The sequence below is a fragment of the Sceloporus occidentalis genome, unplaced genomic scaffold (genome assembly GCF_023333645.1).
Source record: "Sceloporus occidentalis isolate IW3139 unplaced genomic scaffold, rSceOcc1.0.p SCAF_1, whole genome shotgun sequence".
Taxonomy (NCBI): Eukaryota; Metazoa; Chordata; class Lepidosauria; order Squamata; family Phrynosomatidae; genus Sceloporus; species Sceloporus occidentalis.
Genome location: NW_028316981.1, coordinates 148,606,145 through 148,618,123, shown reverse-complemented (window position 1 = coordinate 148,618,123; position 11,979 = coordinate 148,606,145).

Here is an 11,979-nt window from a genome sequence, read left to right as displayed (position 1 = left end):
GCATTTTAAAGCTGAAAGCCCCATTAAACTCCACTGGTTCCTTATGAGTTAGCATGTGCCATTAAGCTTGCCCTGTTGGTCATTAATGCTATGCTGGCTTGTTGTTGTCACCATCGTTATCATCTGCTTTTGCTCAAAGCAACTGGTCATTATTAGTACCAAGATGATGATGTTGGTGGTGATGCTGATGTGGGGAAGAAAGGGAGGAGATAATAACGTATGGGTTGCTACTTCTATTGATGATAAGTGTCTTGATGCCGGTTAAATATTCCAGTTTTATATATTTTCTTTAAACATTTTGATTATATTTAATATCACTACTGATGTTTGGTGTTATGTGGTTGTAGATTGGCTATGTCATTGTGTTTTGTAAACAATTTTAATTTGGCGAGTCGTTGCCCCTTAGCTACCAAATAATGAGGAGGATGGGGAGGAGGATTGGAGGATATTTTTTAAAAAGATAGAAAAGAAAATGTTAATGGGAACAACTGGTTAATGGGAACAACCCACTAAGCAACAATTGGTGAATCCTCTGCCTGTTCCACCTGTTCTTTAAAAAACAATTTTTGCAAACGTGTTTAAAATATTCTGGGAAATGTGGAGATTTTCTGTTCAAAGGTGAGTTTTGAAAACATTCTTTGGTTAGACCACAGCTCCTGTGGGTTTTTAAAATCAGTGCATGCTTTGAAAACAGAGCTGGGGGGGGGGGGGGATTCTGACCCATGCATAGTTTGACAAACCTAAATTCCAGCCAGATAAACATTTAGTCCTTCATTAGATTCTAAGTTTTTTTACTAAAGTGTACAGAGTCCTTGCAATAGCTCTTAAAGTAAGCTGGTGTTGCAGAGATACTGAAGCTTCGAGTACAGGAGGCATTCCTAAAATACTGCTGAAAGGAGTTCTGAATCTGTCACTTCCCACCTCACGTTCTTACAGCCATCTCTTTGGTCAGACATTAGTTTTGCTGTGTTCAACGGGGCTTACTTCTAACTAATTTTGCATTCTGTTGCAAGCTTACCCATGATAACAGTCATACAAGAAATTTGCACCCTGTATTAAGCTATCTAAACAACGTGCAATATTTGTAGATGTGGGCTACAATTAGAGGATGGGTGTACTGCAGAAAAGTGTCATTACTTGGCAAAGTTGAAGGTGTGTCTTGTGTGTGGGGAGGGGTGTTGCTTATTTACACTTAGCTGCCAGTTGGTATCGTACTACACGCATGGATTACATGACAAACTGGGTTATGTGTACAAAATGGGAGCAGTCCCAACATGTACACTGAACTGAATAAATATGCTTTTAACAATTTTATCCAATTAGAAATAAGGGTTTGCTATGCCCCACTGAAGTCTCACTGGTGGTACACAGTGAAGAAGAAAGACTCTCCAACCAGATTTCCATTTTCATAGTAAGAAAAGTGCTGCTAAAGTATAAGGTTCTTGAAGCAGTTGGTACAAATGAGCAGATGGGAATTCAAAACTGGCAGATATAAAATATCTGTACTGAACTTTGTGTTTAAGGCAAAAAGCTACAATTGCTTTAATGTACACCCAGATTTTTTAGTGCTCATCTATGTTTTATCATGGCACCACAAAGTCTTCTAATGTGTTCAGTTCTCTGTGTGTAATGCATGTGTGGCATCAAACAGCACCTCAGACAAGTTTGATTTGGATCCCAGAAGGATGCTGGGTGACTAACACAACAGAAATATTAAAGTTTTAAGGGGAAATGTTTCAGCTTCTGCCTTCTCCAGCTGCTCTGTTATGAATCAAAGGATGGTGCAGCTAATATGACAGTAACATGATAGAATATTCCAAAATGTGGCATTTGCTGTGAATGAATGATGTCACAGATCACCTTCTAGACCAGGGGTAGGCAACCTTTTTGAGTCGGGAGCCGGGTTGCTGGCCCTCAGACAACTGGGGGGCCGAAGCCGGAGGGTGGAGCTTCCACCCTCCGGGGGCAGAGCCTCCACCCTCCAGGGGCGGAGCCGCACATGGGGGTGGAGCTTCCACCCTCTGGGGCGGAGCCACATGCCAGGGCGGAGCTTCCACAATCCAGGGGCGGAGCCACATGTAAGGGGCGGAGTTTCCACCCTCCAGGGGCGGAGCCGCATAATATTTGCAAGAAGCTAGTAGGGCCGGCAATGCCATAACACAGGAAAAACGCATGCACACTGTCTCAACCCACAAAAGAGCAAGCAAGTCCATGTGGGGGCATTTTACAAAGAGAATACCAAAGGAGAACAACAACAATAATAAGAGCAATATTTGCAAGAATGGAAGCGACTAGGCAAGGCCAGAAAACAGCAAAAAATGCATGCCACTGTCTCAACCCACAAAAGAGCAAGCAAGTCCATGTGGAGGGATTTTGCAAAAAGAATACCACAGGATAACAACAACAATAATAAGAGCAATATTTGCAAGAATGGAAGCGACTGGGCAAGGCCACAAAACAGCAAAAAATGCATGCCACTGTCTCAACCCACAAAAGAGCAAGCAAGTCCATGTGGAGGGATTTTGCAAAAAGAATACCACAGGATAACAACAACAATAATAAGAGCAATATTTGCAAGAATGGAAGCGACTGGGCAAGGCCACAAAACAGCAAAAAATGCATGCCACTGTCTCAACCCACAAAAGAGCAAGCAAGTCCATGTGGAGGGATTTTGCAAAGAGAATACCAAAGGAGAACAACAACAATAATAAGAGCAATATTTGCAAGAATGGAAGCGACTAGGCAAGGCCACAAAACAGCAAAAAATGCATGCCACTGTCTCAACCCACAAAAGAGCAAGCAAGTCCATGTGGGGGGATTTTACAAAGAGAATACCAAAGGAGAACAACAACAATAATAAGAGCAATATTTGCAAGAATGGAAGCGACTAGGCAAGGCCACAAAACAGCAAAAAATGCATGCCACTGTCTCAACCCACAAAAGAGCAAGCAAGTCCATGTGGAGGGATTTTGCAAAGAGAATACCAAAGGAGAACAACAACAATAATAAGAGCAATATTTGCAAGAATGGAAGCGACTAGGCAAGGCCACAAAACAGCAAAAAATGCATGCCACTGTCTCAACCCACAAAAGAGCAAGCAAGTCCATGTGGGGGGATTTTACAAAGAGAATACCAAAGGAGAACAACAACAATAATAAGAGCAATATTTGCAAGAATGGAAGCAACTAGGCAAGGCCACAAAACAGCAAAAAATGCATGCCACTGTCTCAACCCACAAAAGAGCAAGCAAGTCCATGTGGGGGGATTTTGCAAAGAGAATACCAAAGGAGAACAACAACAATAATAAGAGCAATATTTGCAAGAATGGAAGCGACTAGGCAAGGCCACAAAACAGCAAAAAATGCATGCCACTGTCTGAACCCACAAAAGAGCAAGCAAGTCCATGTGGAGGGATTTTGCAAAGAGAATACCAAAGGAGAACAACAACAATAATAAGAGCAATATTTGCAAGAATGGAAGCGACTAGGCAAGGCCACAAAACAGCAAAAAATGCATGCCACTGTCTGAACCCACAAAAGAGCAAGCAAGTCCATGTGGAGGGATTTTGCAAAGAGAATACCAAAGGAGAACAACAACAATAATAAGAGCAATATTTGCAAGAATGGAGGCGACTAGGCAAGGCCACAAAACAGCAAAAAATGCATGCCACTGTCTCAACCCACTTTCTTTCTCTCCCTTCCTCAATCCCTATCACTCCCACCTTCTCACCTTTTCTCTCTCTCTCTTCTCCTCTCCCTCCCTCCCTCTCCTCTCCTCTCCCTCTCACCTTTTCTCTCTCTCTCCTCCCCTCCCTCCCTCCCTCCCTCCCACCCTTTCTCTCTCTCTCTCTCTCTCTCCTCCCCTCCCTCCCTCTCTCTCTCTCTGCCTCCTCCTCCTTCCCCCCCGCCCCTCCATTTATAGGAGGGAGGAGGGCGGGGCCAGGAGGGAGGTGGGCGGGGCCCATTTGAAGGCCTGGTGCGGCTCCTGGAGCCCCGATTCAGGGCTCCAGAGGCCGCATCGGGCCTCCCAGGGGCCCGGTGAGGCTGCTGAAGCCCCGTTTCAGGGCTTCGGCTGCCGCATCGGGCCTCCCAGAGGCCCGGTGTGGCTCCTGGAGCCCCGTTTCAGGGCTCCAGAGGCCGCATCGGGCCTCCCAATGGGCGCCGCCATTTTGCCCTTCAAAATGGCGGCGAAGTCTCGCGCGGGCTTTATGGTCGCGCGAGACTTTGCCGCCATTTTGAAAGGCAAAATGGCGGCCGGAGCGGCCGAAATCGGCGGCGATTTCGGCGGCAGGAGGGAGCGGGGGCCGGCAGAAAGGCGCCCGCGGGCCGCATCCGGGCCGCGGGCCGGAGGTTGCCAACCCCTGTTCTAGACTGAGACTTATGTTACATCAAAGTGTTGAGTCAATAGATACATAAACTTCTTCTCATTGACAGTGGCCCTGAATCTGACAGCATTTCTATTTCAATATGACCACAAATTACCTTAATCCAACCTTGTCTGTGAGGTTGCTGGATATTTCTTTCTCAGCCCACTCCCTAGTTATGTTTTATGCATCATTACTCTTTTGCCTTTTTAAAAATTAGTCAACAAGCCGAAGCAAATAAACTTAGTATCGCTAGTGTGCTGTGTATGACACAACTAAGCAGAATTACTGCAGAAACTGGAAGTCAGACTCATCTTTGTGTGTCTCCTATGTCAAGCATGTTCTTATTGTTTATAGTCAATAGCTCCTGATCTGATTTCCTCTTTTAATTTGAACTCAAGTGGTTTTGTTCACAAGGTTGCAAAAATGAAATCTGGTTGTTTAGTATCAGCATAACCAAAAGACTGCCAAATTCAAAGAAGGAAAGATCAAGAAAGTATTTGGTTGTGTGTGTGTGTGTGTGTGTTTAACAGTTTACAACTTCTTGTTATCACCCATCTCATTGCTAGCATCCCAGCAGCATGTCTAGTCTAGCAGTGGCATATCTGGGATTCTGGAGGGGTGACAAGCCTTCCACCAAACCCTCTAGTCTCGAGCTCGATAACCTTTGTCCCTCCAGATGTTTTGGACTATGGCATCCCTTATCATTTAACAACATGGCTGGGGCTTCTCGCAGTTGAAGTCCCCAAAATCTGGAAGACCCACAAGGCATCTCACTGCTGGTGGCTTCCATGTCATTGGGACAGTGAATCCATTTCTCATTTGGGTCCGAACTTCTAAATAAATATCCAATGTGTTGAAGCCTATGCACAAAATGATTCCTATTGATCTCAGCTGAAGCTGTTTTAGAGAATGCATGAGCTACGTGTTGTCCCCCACCCCGAACATGGAAGCCAGAAGCCACCGCTGATTTCCATCCTTGATATATTCTCTCGGTCAGTTTATAGGGGTCTTTTGATAATAAGCCTGTTTTGTTAGAAACATGGTGATAATGTCTTACTTGCAGTCATTGCTGAGAGATTTTGCAAGATGTATATTTCACATAACACTCTTTCTTTCCAGTAACTATAAATGAATAATTAAGAAGAGAGTATGTGTTTTTGTATTGCATAGTTCCTCCTGGCACAGCACCAGCAGACCAATTGAGCTGAGGACAAATGTATTTCTTTTTCTTCTACAAGGTACTATTTGGAAGGTAGGTATCGTATAATTATACATGACATCTAAGTCCCTGATCTAAGGTAAAGAGATAAATTTAGCTCATTTAATTTCATCCATGTTAAGTCATGTCTTGAATGATCCTGAACATTCCAGCCTCAGTGATAAAAAGAGAGGACAGGTGGCTTTTGCTCTTTATAGCAGGTGACTCTAGTCTAACATGAATTCTGAGATTATTTGAGGCGGCCCAGGAATGGTGGCATTGAAAATAAGCAACCGCATTACTTACTTAGCTGGAAAGTAAACTTGATTGTCAAAAGTAGGTATTGCTTTGAGTGGGATTCTGCATATCTTAAACAGAAAGAAACTTCTAGAAGAGGACTTCCCCATTCCTCTCCTTCATCTTGCAACCCTTTGTACCCTAAAATGCCTCTGCAGATGGTCAGGTCATTCTCCTGAATGATCTGGGAAGGAATGGAGGTGATTGCTGGAGGCTTTTCAGAAAGGAACATGGCAACGTGAGAGCCAGTGAGGTTGCAACTGTTAGGGTGTTGAACTGGACCTTTGGTTCAAGTGCGCATTCAAAGTGCCCCACAAAGCCATGAACTCACTGAGGAGTTTATCGCATGCAATTTTAATGCTGAACCAGACACAGGATGAGATTGAGCTGGAACACGTAAAAACTGATTTTACTGCATGCAAAATTGCTGTTGCGCTGCTGCCTGACCATCACCTGTCCTCCAGCAGTGGTCTGGCGGCGATTTTGGTACTATGGAAAGCTTCTGTCTCTATTTTTATTTCTGTTTAAAATGTTGTAAGAGATGGGGTGAGTAAGGTGAGGCTCAGTGAGAGCAGATAGGAGAGGCCTCAGATTTTTTTTTTAAAAAAATTAAGATTTCAAATTTCAATTCTTTTTTAAAAAATTAATTTTTAAAATTAAAATGTTTATTCTTTTTAAATGTTCTTTAAAAACATCACACTTTATGAAATGTTAACTTTAACTATGTGAAACTATGCTTAAGTAAATACTTTTAGGCTGTGCATTGTGGTATTGTAATTTAAAGCTTTACTTTTTATTTTGCTAGTTGTTTATGCCACAACTATTAACATTAGATAAGTGATATATGGGAATTATGATTTTTTATTAACAAATGATTCAAACAATACATACTTAAAACTCTCCAGAATACATCTTAAATACCGTACATTTTCTCTAATTCCATGTTTGCTTGTTTATGGTCATATTTCTTTTCCAAATTTCTTTTCCCCTTCTATCTCGTTTCCCCTCTATTTCATTTTATTTTGTTTACATAATGCTACTACTACTTCCTCCAAACTAACCACACACGCATTATATTCTTTCTCTTAGTTCCATGATACTTCCTTGTCTGTTTTTTCTCTATGCATCTTTTCAAACTTTTGTGGAAGTCATTTATATCTTCATAAATTTTCCTCCTGTTCATCCTCATCTTTCTTCTGAATTATTATTTATGAGTAACATTAGTATAAAAACATTACTAGGGATTCTGTATGGTGTGGTATGGGAGGAGGTCAGTAGGTGTGTGTGTGTGTGGCACCATGGGTTACTGCACTGGGTGATAGTAACAGCACTGTTTAGCACATGTAGGAGAAGGTCAGAAAAACTAAAGTGCAGAAAGAGCTCAGGCTTCCCAAAAAAGTTAAAAACAATAAAAAGGGCTTTTTTTGCTTATGTTCATAGCAAAAGGAAGAACAAGGAAATGGCAGGATTGTTGCATGGAGAAGATGGTGAAATGCTAACAGGGGACAGAGAAAAGGCAGAACTAGTCAACACCTTCTTTGCCCTAGTTTTCTCAGAAAAGGAAAAGGGTGTTCAACCTGACAGAAATGGAGCAGAGGACACAATAGGGGAAATGCTTCACAGAATAAGTAAAGAGATAGTTTAGGAATATCTGGTTAATCTAAATGAATTCAAGTCTGTAAAGCCAGATGAACTACATCCAAGAGTATTAAAAGAACTGGCAGAAATAATCTCAGAACCACTGCCAATAATCCTTGAAAATTCCTGGAGAACAAGGTAAATCCCATCAGACTGAAGAAAGGCAAATGTCCCCGCAGCGATGACGTCCTGGTGACGTGCTAGGGTTGCAGGGCATCTAGAAACGGCGCCCCGAGGCAATCCTAGCACATCGCCAGGACATGCTAAAGGGCCCGTCTGGACTGGGTCATCAATACCAGGAAAGATTCTAGAGCAGACCATTGAACAGACAGCCTGTAAGCACTTAAAAGGGAACACTGTGGTCACTAAAAGTCAACATGGATTTCTCAAAAAAAAGTCATGCCAGACTAATTGTATCTCTTTTTTCTTTGAAAGAGTTACAAGCTTGATAGATAAAAGGAAGGCTGTGGCTGTAGCATATCTTGATTTCAATAAAAACTTTAACAAGGTCCCCGTTATATTCTTGCAAATAAGTTAGTTAAAGGAGGGCTAGACAAAGCTACTGTTAGGTCGATTTGTAATTAGTTGACTGACCCAACCCAAAGGGTGCTCAGTAATGGTTCCTCTTCATCCTGGAGAGAAGTGACTAGTGCAGTGCCACAGGGATCTGTCCTGGCCCCAGTGTTATTTAACATCTTTATCAAATGACTTGGATGAAGGAATAGAGGGCATGCTTATCAAATTTACAGAGGACACCAAATTAGGAGGGGCAGCCAATACCTCAGAGGACAGTATCAGAATTCAAAATGACCTAAAAAAAATTAGAGAGCTGGGCCCAAACTAACAAAATCAGTTTCAACGGGGGGAAATGGAAGGTCAACTGTACTGTACTTAAGGAGGAAAAAATGAAATGCACAGATAGAGTACGGGTGACACCTGGCATGACAACAGTACTTGTGAAAGGGATCTAGGAGTCTTAGTTGACCACAAGCTGAGCATGATTCAACAATGTGGTGCAACAGCTTAAAAAGGGAAGTATAGTACATTTGGCCCTTTGTCTCTACTGAGGCTTCATTCCAGACCCCCCCCCCCCCAACAGATGCCAAATATCATGGGACCTCAAGTCCTGTTCTTCTCAATGGCGGCACAGTGTGTGTGTGGTTGTGTAGGTGCAGCCATGTGCATCACCATCATTGAGGACAATGGGGCAGGACCATCTACAGACAGTCCAATTCACCGATGACAAGTCCACAGATAGAAAGGGGTGACTGTACCACTCTATTCTGCTTTGATCAGACATCACCTGGGATACTGTGTCCAGTTCTGGGCACCACAATTCAAAAATGGCATTGGCTAGCTGGAATGTGTCCAGAACAGGGCAGTCAAAATGGTGAAGGGTCTGCAAACAATGCCCTATGAACAATGGTTTAGCTTGGGGAAGAGAAGGTTAATAAATAAATAAATAATAATAAAATTTTTATTTATATACCGCCCTTCCATCCGATCAGGGCAGTTTACAGCAGTTAAAATACAATAGAAAATAAACATTAAAATCATACATCAAACAACAATTACAATATTACAGAAAACATAAAGACAAAAGGCCCCAGGTTAGCCAGTCCCATTGCCAGTGCGGCGGGGGAGGCCTATAGGACCTTATTCAGGGAATGCAGTCCTGAACAGGAAGGTCTTAAGATCCCGTCTGAATTGGGCCAGGGAGGTAGCTGAGCGGAGCTCTGTGGGCAGCGTATTCCAAAGGGCCGGGGCGGCGATGGAAAATGTCCTCCTGGTAGTGGAGACAAACCTCGCCCCGGGAACCCTAAGTAGTTGCTGCCCAGATGTTCTGAGGGTGCGGGGCGGAATGTACGGGGGCCCAAGGTTAAAAGGTGACATGATAACCATGTTTAAATATCTGAAGAAGCACACTTGTTTTCTGCTGCTCCAGAGACCAGGACACAGAGCAATGGATTCAAACTAAGGAAAAGATATTCCTAAAGATTAGGAAGAACTTCTCAATGGTAACAGCTATTCAACAGTGGAACATACTGCCTTGAAATATGGTGCCTTCTCCTTCTTTAGAGGTTTTCAAACAGAGGCTGGATAGCCATTTGTCAGGAGTATTTTATGTATTCCTGTGTTGTGTCTTTTTAGAATGTAAGCCTGAGGACAGGGAGCCGTCTAATTAAAAATAATAATAATAATTGTGAGCTGCTCTGAGAGCCTCTAGGGCTGAAGGGCGGGGTATACGTACCATAAATAAATAAATAAATAAATAAATAAAGCCAGAGCATGGACCACCCTTTCTTATCCCTTCCACCTTCTGGGTTGTGTTAGCTGTTTCTTTGGATGTAGAAGGCCAAAAATTCCGGTGGTTGAGTATGAATTTCAAAATATTTATGCAGACAGCCAGAAGACAGCACAAAAATCTGTTTATTCAAATAAATATTTTATAGCCATTGCAGTGGCTTTGACCAACTGTTGCAGACATGAATCACATTGTGTTAAGTAGGGTAAACGAAGGAGGACTGCATGACAGCTGCCCCAGAAGAGGTTTGCACCAGCTAAGCTGTGAATGTAGCACAACTACTCATGAAATAAACCCTGTGTTTAATAATGGCAAGGCTTTGTTGATTTATTCTGACTCTCTCAGGCAAGAGTCTGTAGAACAAATCCAGCAGAGTTTGGAAAGTTACTGTTTCAGCAAATGACTATAAAGGTATGTTGGAAGACACCCATAACTGAGCAGCAGTAGGATGATGTTCTGGGTCCCTTCTATTAGAGATCCAGATTCCCCCCCCCATTTTTTTGTTTTTCAGACACTGTTAAAAAATCATCTAATTCATACAAGCTTTTGGGAATATATAAGTGTTTTAATTTGTCTTCTGTATTGCTTCTATGGTATTTTATCAAATATTTGTCACCTCTTGCTAAACTTCATTTTCCAGTCCCCACCAGACATGGCCACACATGTCCCAGTTTGCATTTGTTAAATGTTGGAGACCATGGTGTTATTTGGTGCAACCATGCAGTGCATAATAGAAAGAGGCAGAGACAGTCTCATTGAAACACTGATTGGGGTGTGATGGCACTGTGGATTGAATCAAAATTGACTAAATTTATGTAATGATGAAAGTTATTACAAACTCTAGTGATGAAAAGCAGTACAGTCATCTCTGTGGATTCTGCATCCACTGAGTTAACCAGCCCTGGTGGTGCAGTGGTTAAATGCCTGTACTGCAGCCACTCACTCAAAACCATAAGGTTGTGAGTTCAATACTAGCCAGGGTTCAAGCTTGACTCTGGCTTGCATCCTTCAGAGGTCACTAAAATGAGTACCCAACTTGTTGGGGGCAATTAGTTTACAGTTATAAACCACTTAGACACTGCTCATTCGGTATGAAGCGGTATATAAATGAAGCTGTGTTTATTTGTTTGTTTTTTAAATATTCACACACACAAAATTCCCAAAAGCGAACCTTGATTTTGCCATTTTATATATGGGATGCCATTTTACTGTGCCATTGTATATAATTGTACACTGTACATCCATGGATTTTGGTATCCACGTGGGGTCCTGGAAGCAAACCCCAGCAGATACCAAGAGTCCACTATGCTTTCTAGGTGTTAGTGCCCCCTGCATTTGTAGCGCAAAACGATGGAATTCATAGAATCATAGAATTGGACGTGTCCTCAAAGGCCATTGAGCCCAACCCTCTACTCAATGTAGGCTCTCCAGCTACAGCTTCCTCAGCAGGTAACTGTCCAGCTACTTTTTGAAGTTGTCCAGAAGAGGAGACCCCATGATCTGTCTAGGCAGTTGATTCCATTGCAGACCTTAACTCATGGTCAAGAGGTTCCTTCTAAGTTCAAACCATTAGACCTGACCTTTCTCTCTGGGGCATCAAACCAGCCCTTCCTCTCTGTGACAGCCCTTCAGGTATTTAAAGACTGCAGTTGTGTCATCCCTCAGTCTTCTCTTCATCAACTTGAACAAGCCCAGTTATTTCAACCTTTCCTCATATGTATTGTTTGCCATACCTCTTATTTTCCTTGTTGCTCTTCATTGAACCTGCTCCAACTTATCTATATCCTCCTTGTGGGACTTGTGGGAGACAGCATGGTGTAGAGTAAGGACTCCATAGAATGGGTTCAGATCCTCACCCAGTCATGGAACTCCACTGGGTGGTCTTGGGAAAGTCACATTCTCTCAGCCTTAGGGGAAGGCAATGGCAAATCCTTTCTGAACAAATAATGCCTGTGATAAATTCATTTTAGAGTAGTTATAAGTCAGAAATGACTTGAAGGCACATAACAACTGCCTACAGCAGCTTATCTTTAAAAACCTGTGTTTTAGTTTTTTATTCAAACACACAGACACAAAAAATGACTCATACTCCTTAGACCAACAGATAATTTGATACCACTTTGCAGTGCATTTTGTCTAATTGTAATTTCATTTCACTTCCAACTACAAAACAGA